Source organism: Protopterus annectens, chromosome 4.part0 (genome assembly GCF_019279795.1).
Source record: "Protopterus annectens isolate FY-2018-M chromosome 4.part0, PAN1.0, whole genome shotgun sequence".
NCBI lineage: Eukaryota > Metazoa > Chordata > Ceratodontiformes > Protopteridae > Protopterus > Protopterus annectens.
Window position 1 is genome coordinate 465,512,889 of NC_056733.1, and position 16,225 is coordinate 465,529,113.

Here is a 16,225-nt window from a genome sequence, read left to right on the forward strand (position 1 = left end):
TTCTAATATCACTCTAGCAAAATGGATAAAGAATGGTTGTACAAAATCTTACCATAACAGATTGTCCTTCTCTTCCATGTTGCAATATTCCAACTCTTGGGTTTCCCTCTCTTGCTACTCGAACGTCCGGCCAGTATAAAAAAACCTTCTAGTCACTGCCAGGTGCATGGGGCGTCTAACATTGGCTAAGGGACCATAGGCCAATAACAGTGACACCTGCACACACAAGTCTTCAGAACTGAGCTCCTCAGACGGACCCTTGTCCCAAGAAAAACTGTGAAGTCCAATGCCATCCAAGAACAGACTTGTTTAAGGGAAAAAAAGGGGAAGGAAGGAATACTGCAACATGGAAGGGAAGAACATCTATGGTTATGGTAAGATTTTACACAACTATTCTGTGTCCTTCTATTCTCATGTTGCAGTATTCCAACTCTTGGGTGAGTGCCACAGCTCACTGGGAAGAGGAGGATGGTGGCTTGGAACTAGTGTCTCAAAATCCATTGAGGACTGCCCTGGCAAATCCTGCCCTGGATTTGGAAATTTAGTCCAATTTGTAATGTTTGGTAAAGGTGTGAACAGATGTCCATGTAGCTGTCTGTAAATGATGGCAGTGTCCAATCCCTAAAAGAAAGCTCAAGATGACACCATAGCCCTAGTGGAGTCTGCTTTTAACTTTGGACCCCAAAAATTTCCCATGGTGTGGATAGCAGAAGGAAATAGCTATAGAAATCCAGGCTGAAACTGTCTTTTCTGTCACTGCTTTCCCTCAAGGCCCTGGGGGTGAAAGGAGACAAACAATTGGTCAGTCTGTCTGATAGATTTTAGTCTAGGTAGAACCTAAGCTGTCGTGCACATCAAGGGAATATAAGACTCTGTCATTCTGAGGATGGGCAACACAGGTAGGTATGTGAATAGGATGGGCAAAAAAGGTAGGAATGTGAATAGCTTGGTTGAAGAACAGCTCATTTGACCTTGGGCATGAAGACAGGGTTGGTCCTAAGGGTTACCCTATCTTTGCGGAAGATGAGGAAAGGGGGAATGGCCATGAGATCCTGCAACTCAGGCACTCTTCTAGCTAATGTACAAAACAACTCCAACCCCCCCCCCCCCAAAAGATGCAAAAAACGACAGACAGGAACCAAAGAAAGGAAGTTTAATCTCTCTCTAGCGCTTCGGCCAAGCCTTCAAAGAATATGAATTTACAAACACGCCTAATTAAATACACATCATAATTATCCAATCACCCATTTCACCAATAAAACAAGAACATTAAGAAAACGAGAACATTAAAAAATCAAATCAGGAGCTTCCAATTGCATTCTAAATTAAGACCAGAGGGGGATATAGGAGTACCCAATTTTAAAATACAGTTTCTTTCCGTAACTCTTTTTTAATAAACCTTTTCAGAATACAAACCAACTGGAACTTTTTCTAAAAAAAGTGGCTCTTAAGCCATCAGGATTAGAATTATGAAACTCAATGAAATGTTTCACTACAGGACTTTCCTCTGTTTTTTTTTTTTTAATATTCCTTACATGCTCCTATAGTCTAGTTTTAAATTTCCCTTTGTTTTTTTCATCTACATAAACTAGACCACATGGGCATTGCAGGGCATAAATTATACCTTCAGAATAGCAATTAAATATTTCTAAATGACAAAAAGAATGACCATTAATGGAAGAGAAAGCCCTGACTACATAAACACATACATTACAATGTCCACAAGAAAAAGTACCCATCAACTGAGAGGGGTACACAAAGTGTGGAGGTTGAAACTGGTAGCAGAAAATGATTATATACTAAAACATCCCTCAAATTTCTGCCCCTCTTATATGATATACCAAAATAAGGTGAAAATTCTAGCTAATGTCAAGTCCACTAGGAGTACTGTTTTCCAAGTGCAGTGTTTCAGAGAAGCCTTAGAAGCTGGTTCAAAGGGGGCCACAGTGAGCTTCTCCAAAACATAATTCAGATCCCAGGAGGATGGGATGGGTTTCCTGTGGGGTCTTGGTTGCAGCACTCCCTTTAAGAACAACTTTGCAAGCAATCTGGAAGCCAAAGGAGGCTCCAGAGGCCGAAAAGCTGAAAGAGCAGCCAAGTGGGTTTTAATGGAGGAGTACAACAATCCTGTCTGCAAGAGTTCACACAGGTATGACACTACCCAAAGGGACAAGACATTGGAAAGGGTCCAAATGTCTTTGTAGACAACATATGGAGAACAGAGTCCCCAGCTACTAAACTCTTGGGATGCCCTCATGGAAGGATATTCCAGAGCATCGGGGAACCAAAGGATGCTCTCCTTCTAGAAGTCAAGTCCAATTTGTAATGAGAAATAAACATACAAGATGAGGACCAAGTAGCTGCAGAACAAATATCATCCAGAGACACTACAACAAAAAGACCCAGAAGTAGCCATGGACCTAGTGGAATGAGCTTTCACCTGACTTGGAGGAGACATGCCTCTGTTGTTATAGACCTGAAGGATGCATGAAGAGATCCACCTATCAATAGTGACCTTGGAGATAGGTTTTCCCAAAAAGGGTTTACAGAAGGATACAAACAATTGATCAGATTTACGGAAATTTTTTGTCCTGTGTAAACAGAATCGTAACTGTTTATGAACATCCAACAGGTGGAGTTTGTACTCCATCTTGTTAGTAAAATTGGGAAAACAACAGGCAAATTGATGGCCTGATTGATACTGACTGGTGATGCCACCTTAGGAAGAAAGGATGGATTGGTTTGAAGGGAAAAGTACAGTTTTGTACCTACCATAAATGGAAATGTTCGAGTGTTCACCCTGCTGCAGTCATCACACTTGGGTTATCCTGCCATCAGGCGGTCCCGCATTTGGCCCGAATTCCAAAGTCTTGGTCCGGCGTCGGTTGCTGTCGCTTCTTCCCTGACGTCAGTGCGCCAGGGGTATACAAGAAGCATCCGACGCCGTTTTCTTCAGTTTTTCTTGCCTCAGATGTCAGGTGCCCCCAATAAGTAGGCGAAATATATATATATATATATATATATATATATATATATATATACATACATACATACACACACACACGTAGCTATATAAAAATAAAACAAAACCCTTAGGCACAAGCAAATACACCACAGAGGTTGTATAGGATAGAGTGGTAGAGATAAGTTCAGCTGTTTCAGAGGGGATGGAGGGAGGGTAACCTGGACTGCAGCAGAGTGAACACTCAAACATCTACATTTATGGTAGGTACAAAACTGTACTATGTTAATCGTGTTGCCCTGCTGCAGTCATCACACTTGGGTTGAATCCCAAAGCTAAGGATGGGAGGTGGAGTCAAACAGGATTAGAAGAAGCTAGTAGGCCCTGCAAAACTGCAGTGGCAAAACCAGCTCTAGTCTTAGAGTACAGAGGTAGGTGAAAGTGTTTGGTGAAGGTGTGCACTGAACTCCAAGTTGCAGCTTCCAGAATATCCTTGGTTGGCACTCCCCTGAGAAAGGCTGCTGATGTAGCTGTAGCCCTGGTGGAGTGGGACCTAATGTTAGCAGGTACTGGTTTCCCATGATGTGAGTAGCAGAAATGTATGCAATGCCCTATCCATTTAGAAATGGTCTGTTTTGCCTGCAAATGTCCAAAGAGTGCAGGAGTCCTTCTCCTTTGTTCTGGGGATTTTGGAAGAAGGTGGGCAAGTGAATGGTTTGGTTTAGGGCCACACTGGATACCACCTTTGACACAAAGGAAGGGTTAGTTCGTAGAGAGACTCTGTCTTGATGAAAAATGAGGAAGGGCTCCACTGCCATTAGTGCCTGTAGCTCTTAGACTCTTCTAGCTGAGGTTATTGCTACTAGTAGGGCAGTTTTCCATGAAAGAAATTTTAAATCAGCTGAAAAAGCTGGTTCAAAGGGCAGCAGTGTAAGCTTTTCCAGAACAAAGTTGAGATCCCAAGTAGGTGTTGGAGCTCTCCCTGGCGGTCTTAAGTTCTTAGTCCCTCTGAGGTACTGTCTTAGGAGTGGATATGAGAATAAAGGAGGATCCATGTTGTAATGAGCTGAAATTGCTGAGGCGTGGATCTTAATAGATGAAAAAGAAAGTCCTTTGTGTAACATCTCAATTAAATATTGTAGAATCTGAGGGATGCTTGGATCAAGGGGATTTAGGCCTTTAGCCTGGTTCCAGGCGCAAAATCTTTTCCATTTGTCTGAAAAGGATTTCCTGGTGCTGGGCCTCCTGGCCTCCAGAATGACATCCATAACAGCTTTGTATAAAGGTGTTGGCTGGTTGTTTAGGTAATTTGCAATGCAGCCAGGTTTAAAGTCTTGAGCTGGCTGTGTAGAATCTGATTGTCTCGCTGGGTGAGCAGGTGAGGAATTTGTGGCAAAATCCATGGTGGGCCATGGGCCATATTCCTTAAAATTGGATACCAATGCTGGCGTGGCCAGGCTGGTGCAACGAGTATCATTTGTGGCCGCTCTAATCTGACTTTCAGCAGTACCTTTGCTAGAAGAGGCAGTGGAGGGAAGACATACACTGTTAATGTTTTCCAACTGAATGAGAGGGGGTCCACTTTCCAAGCCAATGGATGGAAGGTCCTTGTGCAAAATTTTTGAAGTTGGTGGTTGTGGGGGCTTGCAAACAGATCTATGTCTGGGCGTCCCCATTTTTGAGCTACCATTGCAAATACTTGTGGATCTAGTTTCCATTCGTGTGGATCCATGATGTTTCTGCTTAGGTCGTCTGCCAATGTGTTTTTCTTTCCTGGCAGGAATTATGCTTGTAATTGAACCTGGTAAGACAGTGCAGTATTCCACAAGGTCATTGCTTGCCTGCATAGAGGGTAGGAATGTGTGCCCCCTTGCTTATGCACCACATTACTATGGTATTGTCCGCCTTTATTATTAGTTGTCCTGGGTGTAGAAAGTCCTTGAAAGCTGTTAGGGCATTCTGTACCGCTAGCATTTCTTTTTGACTGACATGCAGATGCCTCTGATCTGAAGTCCATTTGCCCTGAATGCACTGCCCTGCCATGTGTGCTTCCCAGGCATAGTCCGATGCATCTGTTGTCATAGTTTGCCTGGCTGTGGGTAAGGTGAAAGGCTGACCCTTGTTGAGGTGACATGCCTGTGCCCACCATAGAAACTACTGTTGACGGCAGGGAATGAGTGGTATCATTGTTTCCAAGCTGTGGCTGTGCTGAGTCCATACACTTTTCAGGTACCATTGTAATTTCCTCATATGCAGTTTTGCAAATGGTATTAGCAGTATGGAAGATGCCATGAATCCCAAGGCCTGCAGAATTGTTCTTGCAGGGAGTTGGGTCTTTGTTGCCATTATTTTGAAATATTGAATCAGCTGTCGTTTGGCTGGCGTGAGATAAGCCATGTGGGCCATTGTATTCAAGCTGGCACCCAGGAATATTATGTTTTGTGAGGGCACTAGTTTTGATTTCTTTTCGTTTACTGTGTACCCTAGGCAACTTAGGTGTTTGACAAATGCCAGATGCTTTAAAAGAATGTCCTTGCTTTCTGCTTGAATAAGGCAGTCGAAGTATGGGTATATTTGAATTCCTCTCTGTCTGCAGTATGCAATTACTGGTGCCAGGCATTTTGTGAAGACCCTGGGCGCAGTAGATAAGCCAAAGGGCAGTGCAGAGAATTGATAATGTGTTGAACCTGCAATGAAGCGGAGGTATCTTCTGCAATTTTGTCTGATAGGGACATGCAGGTATGCCTCCTTGAGGTCCAAAGTGACTAGCCAAGCATTCTTGCCCAGCATGGGAAGAAGCTGCTGTAGTGTTAGCATCTTGAATATTGGTACTTGCAGATAGGTGTTCAGAATTGAAAGATCGAGAATGGGTCTCCATGCTTTGTCCTTTCTTGGGACTAGGAAGAGTCTTGAGTAAAATCCTTGTCCTTGCTCCTGTGTAGGTACCAGTTGAATGGCTCATGTCCATGAGAGCTGTAATTTGTTTTTGTGCCTCTTGCCCATTGATTTGGTGGCAGGTTTGGAATTCCTTTGATCCTTGGTAAGGTATGAAAGTGGAATCTGTATCCTTGAGAGACAATGTTTAAAACCCATTTGTCTTTTGTGATTATGTGCCAGCTGTCTGCAAAAAATGCTAGTTTTCCTCCCAAGGGAGCTGCCAGACGAGATTTGCTTGTAGTTTGAGGATAGAGTCATTGTGTTTGTCTTCTGCTAGCTTGGGGCCTGCCTTCTCCTCTTTTCTGGGTAGCAGAACCTCATTGGCGAGGTTTGTAAGGGCCCAGTGACTGGCCTCTGACACTTGGACGTCTGTATTTGCCCCTCTGTGATCTGTCTGAAGCTGGAAAGGACCAATTTTTTGTTGGCCAATTTCTGCTGAAACGAGGGGGTTGTACCTGCAAAAAAATCCTTGACAGTTTGCATAGACTTTGCCTTATCCTCCATTTTCTTTAAAACCTCTTCTGCTTTGACACCAAATAATACATCCTGCTGTAAAGGTGCATCCAATAATTTTGCTTTAACATGGTCAGGGAGGGTTTGTTCTTTTAACCAAGCATGTTTACATATGACAGAGCCAGTGACAGCTGCTCTACAGGAAGCCTCCAATTAATCAAATCCGCATTGTAAATTATGTTTGCCCACCTGTTCAGCTGCATGCAACAGATCCTGCATTTCCTTGAATTCAGACTGTTCTGAATGTGTGCTCATTTTTTGTTTTAACTAAGACATTAGGAATTGCTGATATTTCAACATGTGAAACTGGCAATTTAATGCTCTCATAGCCAGAGTTTCTGAGTGTATATTTTCTTTCCCCATCTGTCTAGGGCTCTGGAATCCCTTTCAGAGGGCACAGAATTTTTAGCCATAGAAGCTTTTGCTCCCTTAGGACCCTGGGAAATGGTGTCTGGGTCAGCTACAGGGCTTTTATAAAGGAATTTGTGTGAGAGTCAGGTACTCTAATATCTGTCTGGTTTGGCTGGAGCAGGAGGTAGAGAGTCAGGATTTAAACTAGACTCCAAGTAAACATCATCCACAATATCTAAAACAAGAGGGATAGCAAGAGGTCTGTGCTAGGGTAGTAAAAGGAACTCTCGGAGCCTTTTCTTAGAATCTGAGTAATCCTGGCCTTCCCAGTGGAAATGTTCCCTCATGGTATGTAAAGTTTCCCCAAAGGAGTAGTCTTCAGGGGGAGATGCTGAGGGAATAGAGTCTTCAGCATCAGAGTCTTCATAAGGTGGAAAAGTGTAATCCTGTTCCTCAGAGGAATCTGAGGAGAGTGAAACCTGGTCAGAAGATGCATAATCTTCCTCTTGTCTTGGTCTTATCAGGAGGGGAATGGGAACCCGTGATAAGGGTAATCAAATCTTCAGCCATCTTAAGCATCTGTTTCTTAGGCATGGGGCCTTGAACTGTAGACTGATGTACAGTTTTCTTAGCTTTTAAAGGAGTTTTAATATCAGCATAAGATTTAATGGTGAGTGTAGTCGGTCTGAAGACACCTTCTGCGACCAAAGGTGTTTCCACTGCACCGGTGTCTACTTCTGCTCTGGTGTCGGTAGATAGCTGCGTCAGCCTAGTAGGCTCCGCTTGGGAATCTGCAGCTGTCTGGGGTTCCAGTTCTGCGGTCGTCAGGGGCTGCGTAGGCGCCTCAATGAAAACCGGAGAACCGGCGACAGGCCCAGCTGAGGCCTCGGAGTCTGGCTTGTTCTTAGGCTGCCTGTTGTCCTTATCCTTGCGTTTTTTATGTATGGCGGTTGTCGGCTGCTCAGACGGCATGATATAATTAAATTTGCTAGCATGATATAATTAAATTTGCTACCAAAGTAATGCCGTGCAAAGTCAAAACAGCGTTTGATAGTTCGTTTATTAAACCTAGCGCAAAACAGACAACCTGTGACATCGTGGTCTGGGCCTAGGCAAGGAATACAATAGGAATGGAAGTCCTTATGAGGTATTTGCTTCCCACAAGAAATGCAATTGTACTTTTTCTGACATCAGACTGACGCAAGAAAATGTTCCCCAACGGGGTACTTAGCTTTACTCAAGACTTCGGACTGAAATTCAAATCGAAAATCTCAGGTGTCGGCCGACCGGCACTTGCGAACTGCTTCTGCTTCGGGCACCGCACGGCAAGAAAGATTGAAGAAAATGGCGTCTGATGCCTCTTGTATACCCCTGGCGCACTGACTTCAGGGAAGAAGCGACAGCAACCGACGCCGGACCAAGACTTTGGAATTCGGGCCGACTGCGGGACCGCCTGACAGCAGGATAACCCAAGTGTGATGACTGCAGCAGGGTAACACGAACATCCCTATCTTTGTGAATAATCATATAAGGAAATTTGATGGAGAAGGTCTGTAATTCTGAAACCATTTTGGCAGTGATAATAGCCACCAGAAAAGCTGTTTTTTCAAAGATAAAAATTTCAGATCTGCAGTTGTTGCATGCTCGAAAGGTGGAGCGACCAAAGCTTGAAGAACCACAGTAAGGTCCCATGGGGGAACAGGATCTCTGACCGGGGGGGGGGGGGGGGTGTAACAAAAAGGTGCCTTTAATAAGGGCTATTGCACAGTCTGGAAGAGGCTACAGAGGCAGATTTCTCACCCACATGAAAATGAGCAATGGCAGCCAACTGAACCTTGACAGTAGAAGAGCTAAGCTCAGTGTTGAAAAATATCAGCTAAAAAAAATCAAGAGTGGCAGAAATGGGAGCCATGAAAGGGTCTAAACTCCTTTGAGAGGCCCAAAAGGAAAAACGTTTCTACTTACTGCAATAAACCTTCCTGGTCGAAGACTTATGAGCAGCCACCAGAATAGATCTAACAGAGGATAGTCCAGGAGTCCTAGCAATCAAGGGAACTGGAGCAGCCAAGCTGTGAGCTTCAGACTGTCCAGAAATCGGATAAAGCACCCCCGAAGGGTGTGGAATCAGATCCTGAATGGGATCTAGGATCCAAGGCGGAACCAGAAGGTGAGACCATAGGAAGGGGAAACTATACCTGGCGAGGCCAGATTGGGGCAATGAGGATCACTTTGCTCCCCAGTCGACGAGCTTTCTGTAGAAACCTTGGAATGAGAGGTACTGGCGGGTAAGCATACAGAAGACAGTGAGGCCTAGCATTAACTAGAGCGTCTCTGGGGTACTCCCCCGGCAGGAGGTTCAGACCAAAAAACTTACTGCACTTAGCTTTGGAAGGAGATGCAAAGAGATCGCAGCAAGGTTGACCCCACTCGCTGAAGATCCTTTCTGCTACTGACAGATTCAGAGACAACTCATAAGGCATCAGAATGGTCCGACTTAGCCTGTCCGCTAGACTGGACTGTCCCAGAATGTGCGTTGTAATGAGAAAGCGACCGGTGGAGATCGCCCATTCCCCACACTCGTATGGCCTCGCAACAAAGGGGGTAGGGACTTGTTCCTGCCCTGTTTGTTGATATACCAGACCACTGACTATGTCTGACTGAATTGTAATCGTTCCCAAAGGAAGAAAGGCATGAAGGGCCTGCAATGCTAGAAGGACCGCCCTCATCCCTAGGACATTTATGTGCAAGCTGGTCTCTATGGGAGACCACAGGCCTTGGACTGTCCTGCCCAAACAATGCCCCCCCACCCGAGTTGGGAGACATCCATGGTCACTGTGGCTTGGGCTGAGGCTGTAGCAAAGGGTCGTCCCTCCAAAATGTCCGGAGTGCACATCCACCTTATGAGGGACAACCAACAGACTTGACAGAGTTGAACTGGATGTGCCAAAGGCAGTTCCAACAGGGACCACTGTACAGCTAGAGTCCACTGTAGAATTCTCATGTGTAACCAGGCACATGGGAGAAGAGTTATGGTCACCGCCATCGAGCCCAAGGCCCTCAACACTGATTCTGCCATTGGTTTATGAGAATGGTAGATCAGGGAGGCATGCATCCTCAGGTTTTGAACTCTCTCCAAGGTCAGGAAGATTTTGGACTGAAGAGTAAATATCCTGGCACCAGGTAGTCTATCACCTGTACAGGATCTAGGAGAGATTTGGATGAGTTGATTGTGATCCCCAAACGCAGGGCAAGAGTCAGGAAATAATCCCTGGTTTGGGAGAGTAGACACCTGGTGGGAGCAGTGAGGAGCCAATCATCCAGGCACGTATAGACCTTAATCCCCTAAAGACTCAGGTGAGCCACTACCACCGCCATCACTTTGGTAAACACCCTGGGGGCTGTGGTGAGACCAAAGGGTAGGGCTCGAAATTGGTAATGATAGACTCCTAGCCAGAAGCGGAGGAACCTCCTGGAGCTTCTGTGCATTTTTGAGATAGTAAGCATCTTCGAGATCAAACGAGCACATCCATTCGCTCTCTTGCAGGTACGGCATGATGGACTGTAATGTGACCATCCGGAACTTCTCTTTGGCAACTGACAGGTTCAGGGTAGAGCGGTCCAGAATGGGCCTCAAGTTCCCCCATTTTCTTTGGCACCAAAAAGAATCTGGAGTAGAAGTCCGATCCGGCCTGATCTGGGGGGACGGTTTAGATGGCTCGTTTTTCTAGTAGCTTGGAGATTTCCTGTGCTGCTGCCTCCCTTTGCGTGGGTGGTACATCCGGGAGGTGTCTGGGAGATTTGATTGAACCCACAAAGGAGAGAGAGTACCCCTCTGGATATGATCTGAAGCACCCAGCGGCCTGATGTTATGGACTCCCATACCGCTAGGTGCAAGGACAACCATCCCCCGAATGCTTCCAGAGTAGAGAAGTTGGGCAACCCCTCAGGGATGCTTCCCGCGTCTGTCCGATAAAGTTTCTCGAGACCCAAAATTCTTCAGACTCCCTCTGCCTCTGGGTCGGCGTCCATTCTGTCCCCCTCTGCCTCTGGGAGAAGGGACCGGAGTGGCCCGGGAATACTGTGACTTCCAGAACCACATCATCATTTGTCCTTTCTGGTTCAGGGAAAAGGACCTTTGAGGGTTCAAGAAGCAGATCCTGATGGCAGACAGTGTCTTGTCTTCCTTCTCACTCTGGACTAAGTCTCTGACGTTCTTACCAAGGAGAGTAGAGCTGTCATAACGGGCATTGGCAAAGGACGCCTTTATGGGTTCCAAAAAATCACATAACTTGAGCCAGGCGTTGCACCTCATGCACACGCCGGACCCAGACGCCCTAGCCGCTCCTTCCATAGCATGCAAAAGGAGTCACATGGACATGTTGGAGACCCCTTTTAAAGTGGCCATCCTCGCAGAGAACAAAGCCTTGTCTTCCTGTGACATGGACATACGGGGAGACTTCTCCAGCTCCTTTACCAGGTCGTGTTGGGAGTCTGGTGACATGGGCCAGGTAGTTCAGCGCCCTAATCGAAAAGGTAGCTGAAGCATAAACCCACTTCCCTAGGCGGTCCATCATTCGCGACTCTCGGTCAGGAGGATGAACAGAGGAGCTCGCCTGAGCAAGATCCTTCTTCGTGGCTGCTGCTGCCATCACAGCATCTATGGGGGAGCCCTTGTTCCATGCTGGGGCTTAAAATCTTGACTGGTCTTTTCGGGATAGGTTCCATGGTGTCCGGTTCCTTCCGTGCCCGCGAGGTGACCAGATCCACCAAAGGATCCATGGGACGAGACACCCAGGAAGTAGACTAGCGACTGCCGAAAGCCTCCAGGAACACGGACTCATTAGAAGGTTTGGGGGCAGACCAACCTCCCCCGTTGGCGCAGGATTTCCATGATGGCTCCAAAGGAGACATCCTCGGGAGGTGACCTAGGGGAACCTTCCCCATCATCAAAGTTTGTGTCCTCAGTGAGGGACTTGGGGGAGTCCAATTGCCTCCTCTTGCATGTATGCTTGCGAGGTACCTCTCTGGTGGTGCTCTCCGGGGGGACCACGCAAGCCACTTGTTCCTCAGGGGGAATCATCTGGGGCTCTTTGAGCATGGGCTGTCCCCTCTGGTAAAATGATGAGGACCACAGACAGAGCCGAGGGTGTCTGTGTGGAGTCCGAGAAGGCAGACAGGGGTCTCGATCCAGCGGAGGAGCACCCTTTCTACGTCGAACGCCGAAGGAGAGCAAACCTCCTGAGAAACCAATAAGGAGGCCCGGGTCTGATGAGAGAATCGGAGCCGGGCCCGAAGTGGATGAAGCTCCGAGGGAGGGAACTTGGCCCAACAAAGGTGGAGCCGATGAAAAAAGTTCCACTCCCTTGGATCAGACACCCAAGCTCAGACTCAGATCCGAGCTGGTTAGCGTAGAGGAAGAAGGTACCATCGGCGCTGACCCCCTGACCAAAGCCATCCTCGGATCCAAATACTCCGAACCCGAAGGTAGGATCAGAGGAGATATCGGCTGGAAAAAGGGAAGCGAGCTCCCCCCCCTCTCCAGGGGAGGGGGGCTGGCAAGACCCCATCTGGATCAGAGTATGGATAAACCTCATAATTTTATCCAGATCAACCTTTGATAAAGACCGCGTGGACCTCGATGATGCCACAGACTCTGACCTGGTGGGTCAGGGCACAGAGGCCTAGAAGCTGAACATCTCTTCCGGCTCCGGGGACAAACTCGGAGATCGGAGCAGAGAGAAGTCCTGGATCTGCACCGTTTTTACGGGTGAAGGGAGATCTGGAGACCTCTCTTCATTTTTCCCTCGCCTTCGACTCTCTCTCCTTCTCTCTGCCTTCTCCTCTCCGCTTCCACAGGCTTTAGAACAGGAGGTTGAGTCCCAGCCCGGGAGGGAGAAGCCAGGGGAAGGAAGGAGAGGTGGACACAGCAGCCACTGTGACAGAAGCCGGAGATGAGGAAACAGATTCTGAAGGGGGAAGAAGGCCTTTGAAAGCCAACTTGGTCTTCCTATCCTTAATGGCGTGGTGGTTGATGCCCGCATATATACTGCAGCCCACACTCAGATGGGCCATGCTCAAGCACATAACACATAGTGTGGCCATCCGCAGGGGATGATTTATGGCCACACACAGGCTTGTCAGCCACACTAAGAGAAAAAAACCTTAAGAAAAAAACAGTAGTTCCTTTCACTGACACACACACCCACTACTACACTCGTACACAGAAAACACTGAGGGGGGAGGGGGAAAACAAAAATTCAAAAATACAAACTAACTACCCTAAAACTGAATGCACGAAATGAGGGAAAGAGAAAGGGGAACCTTTACAAACACTAACAATTTTTAAAGAAAAAAGATATTCAGAAAGGTTTTTACCCACTTGACTAAGTTGGAACTCAAGAGACAATGATGCAGAAGCTATTCACGGCAAAGGAGACCTGGGGATGGAAGGCAGTGGATATGTATTATGGGTAAGGGGAGGGGTTTGGAGCTCGGAGCAGATGCTAGTAAAAGTTGCTGGCTCGCATCCAATACGGATCCATAACCCACAGGTTGAGGACCAAATGAAATAAACTACAGATTTAGTGTTCTCTGTTAGAAATTACTGGGAGGAATCAAACTGCCTCCTCTTACACCTCCTCTTTCAAGGGACTTCCTCAGTGGCGTGTTCTGGGGAAGTGTTGTAAGAGTTAACATCCTGACGGACCAGCTGGATCATCATCTGGGGAGAGTGTCCCAGTGGAAGAGATAGTGGAGGCTCAGAATAAAGTACAATATGAGGTAGAGCTGGCTGATCTGAAGGCGGGCAGGGATGTCTCTTCTCTAGTTAAGGAGAAAACCCTCTCCACAACCTCAAGGGCAGAATGCCTAGGGGAAACAGAAGTCGATGGCTCTGAAGCTGTGATCTGTCAAATCGTCAGCTCCTGCAACCCCACCAGCACTCCACCGGAGGAGGGAGTCCAACCCAAACTGCCCAGCACAGAGGCTACGAAAGTTTCAGTCGCGACCCCAACCCACCTGGATCCATCGCCAAAGCTTTGGCTCCAAGACTCCTCTCACTCAATAATACTCTGTGCCTGCCAGCTCAGGGGAGCCACTGGATTCGAAGAGCAGTCTTCGGATCCAAACTAAACACTCCCAGGGATCTCAGATCTGATGGCTCTGAAACAGAAGGTCGAATCAGAGATGGAGATACTGGAGAGGAAGTGAACAGGCGTCAGCTCCCAGGCCCGGTAGGGGCTGGACCTGGGAGAACCTCCATCTACATCTGTTTTCTGAGTAATTTCCTCATCATCCTGTTCACGTCTGCTTCTGAAAGACCTCTGGAGAAACAAACACCATAGTGGAAAGGAGGCCTACAGTGCCTCTGAGGCAAACACTGTAAGAAGAGTGATAGAAGACTGGATGGAATTGGACCAGACAGAAGTACAGTACAGATCCAAAAAGATTTAGGTTTTTGAAATGTCAGATCAGAGACTGACGGATTCAACTTTTTATAAATCTTAGTGGAAGGACCTACTGAAGGAGACTAAGTTGATGCTCAGGATTGATCTGGAAACCTTATGCAAGGCACCTTTTCTTTAAGGCAAGGTATTAGTTTTCTTTTTTTGTCTGACGTTTTAGGGAGGGTTTGAGTCCCAGCCACTGAAGATTTAGAGGGCAAAAGATCTTGCAAACCTAACTTGTTTCTGGAATCTGTTAGGACCCTGGAGTTAACACGTTGCAGACTGCACAGTCCACATCAAGATGTGCTGGACACCAGACAGCAAACATTTCCTGTAGGCATGCGAGTTTGGCAGCCTGTGCCCACAAAAACACATTTTTTTAAAACCCTAGGGTTTGTCTGAAATCTTAACCCAAAAGGACGAACTATCACCAAACAAGTAAAGAAATAATCTGCAACAAAAACTAAAGAAATTCCACTTTTAAGTAAAAATAAGAAGAGAGAAAAAGGAAAAAACTACCAACAATGGTAGAGAGTACTCAGAAAAGCACAAAGATACAACAATGGTACCAAGAGAAGCATAAAAAAAACAGTAGCCGAAAAAAAGGAGGAAAAGTAATCTAATGCACTCACAACCCTTGAACGATAGAAATTTTCAACGAACACTCAAATGCTTGACAGCTAAGGGAATCCACAACTGATACCTAATGGTGGCAAACGAAACCTGGGATACCTTATGTTGGCAGGGCATTATGGGTGAAGGGAGGAGCTGCAGAGTTCTAGGATCTAATTATCTGACAGAAGCGGCAGAGTTGATTAAGAGTCTCAGATCATAAGCCCACGGTTGAGGAATGACAGAAAATGACATCCGATTCCGAAGTTAAGACTCAAGTAATACTGTCTTAACAGCTTATGTCCTCCTCTACCAGAATAACAGTCACCCTGTTTTTCATACCCTAAGCTGTAAAGTTTCAACTCTGATGGGGGCAAAAAAATATGATCAAAGATTGACTTATGAATGATGCAGGACTCTGAAAATAAGATGGAACACTCAAAAGCTCAATATTAACAGCTTATCAAAGCATCAAAGTTCTGTTCAAAGAAATCAATCTGAAGGGAACACCCTAAAGCAAAAAATATCAGTGACCAAACACATACAGCACTGAATTCTCGCAAACTGAAATATTTGGGAAGCAGCATTCCACAGACGAGCACATGGGACACAAGCACCAGGAAAAAGCAAAATTGAATTGACTGATTTGCCTTCTAATTCATTCATTCATTTAATCCATCACATCTAGTGTCATCAATCTGCCTTTATAAGTCCACAGTTCATTATCATTTCATGGCATATAACTGCTCCACTGGTACACTACACACCACAATATGACCTGCCTGCATCATTCATTGTTCACCTACTCGAGTACACAACTATGCAAAAAATATATTAAAGACTGAGGGCTACAGAACGGCACATGTATCCAAAATGGTCACAGACTTTGCCACCATTATATTAGTAAGTTAAGCATACATCAGTTCACTGCCTGTTTGCAGAAGCAAAATCATAAAATCAAATTTAATTTCCAGTGCATTCGCCAAATCATCAAAATGTGCAACTCAAATGCATGTTACAGAAAGAAAATGAAAATGAAATCATGGGCCCCTAATGAAATGTCAAGACTTAACAGCAGGCTCAGAGTGATGAAAAGACACTGAAACACAACAGCAAATCGCTGTTCTTCCTTAAAGCTTTTTTTGCCTCCCTGTATCACACAAACTTGCATACATTGACTCCATGGTCACCATACCTGACATAAGGGAATATTTTGAAGAACAGTAATCTCAGGTTTAGTACATGAAAGTCAATATTTTTGGCTATTCAGTCCCACTGTTCCGGGAATCACTATAAGTCGTCCCAGAATTTTTCAAACCATAACCAACCGTTACCGTGCCAAGTGGTTTCCACCACTCAAAATGCATCTCAAAATTTAAAGAAATATTGTACAACTCAGCAATGT

General features: G+C 45.9%; 1 protein-coding gene across 1 annotated transcript in view; it reads right to left on the reverse strand.

Moving 5' to 3' along the window:
- The window catches only part of NAA25 (N-alpha-acetyltransferase 25, NatB auxiliary subunit), a 3,186,723-nt gene that overhangs the window by 2,929,501 nt on the left and 240,997 nt on the right, over nucleotides 1-16,225 (reverse strand). The gene's annotated exons all lie outside the window — the stretch shown is intronic.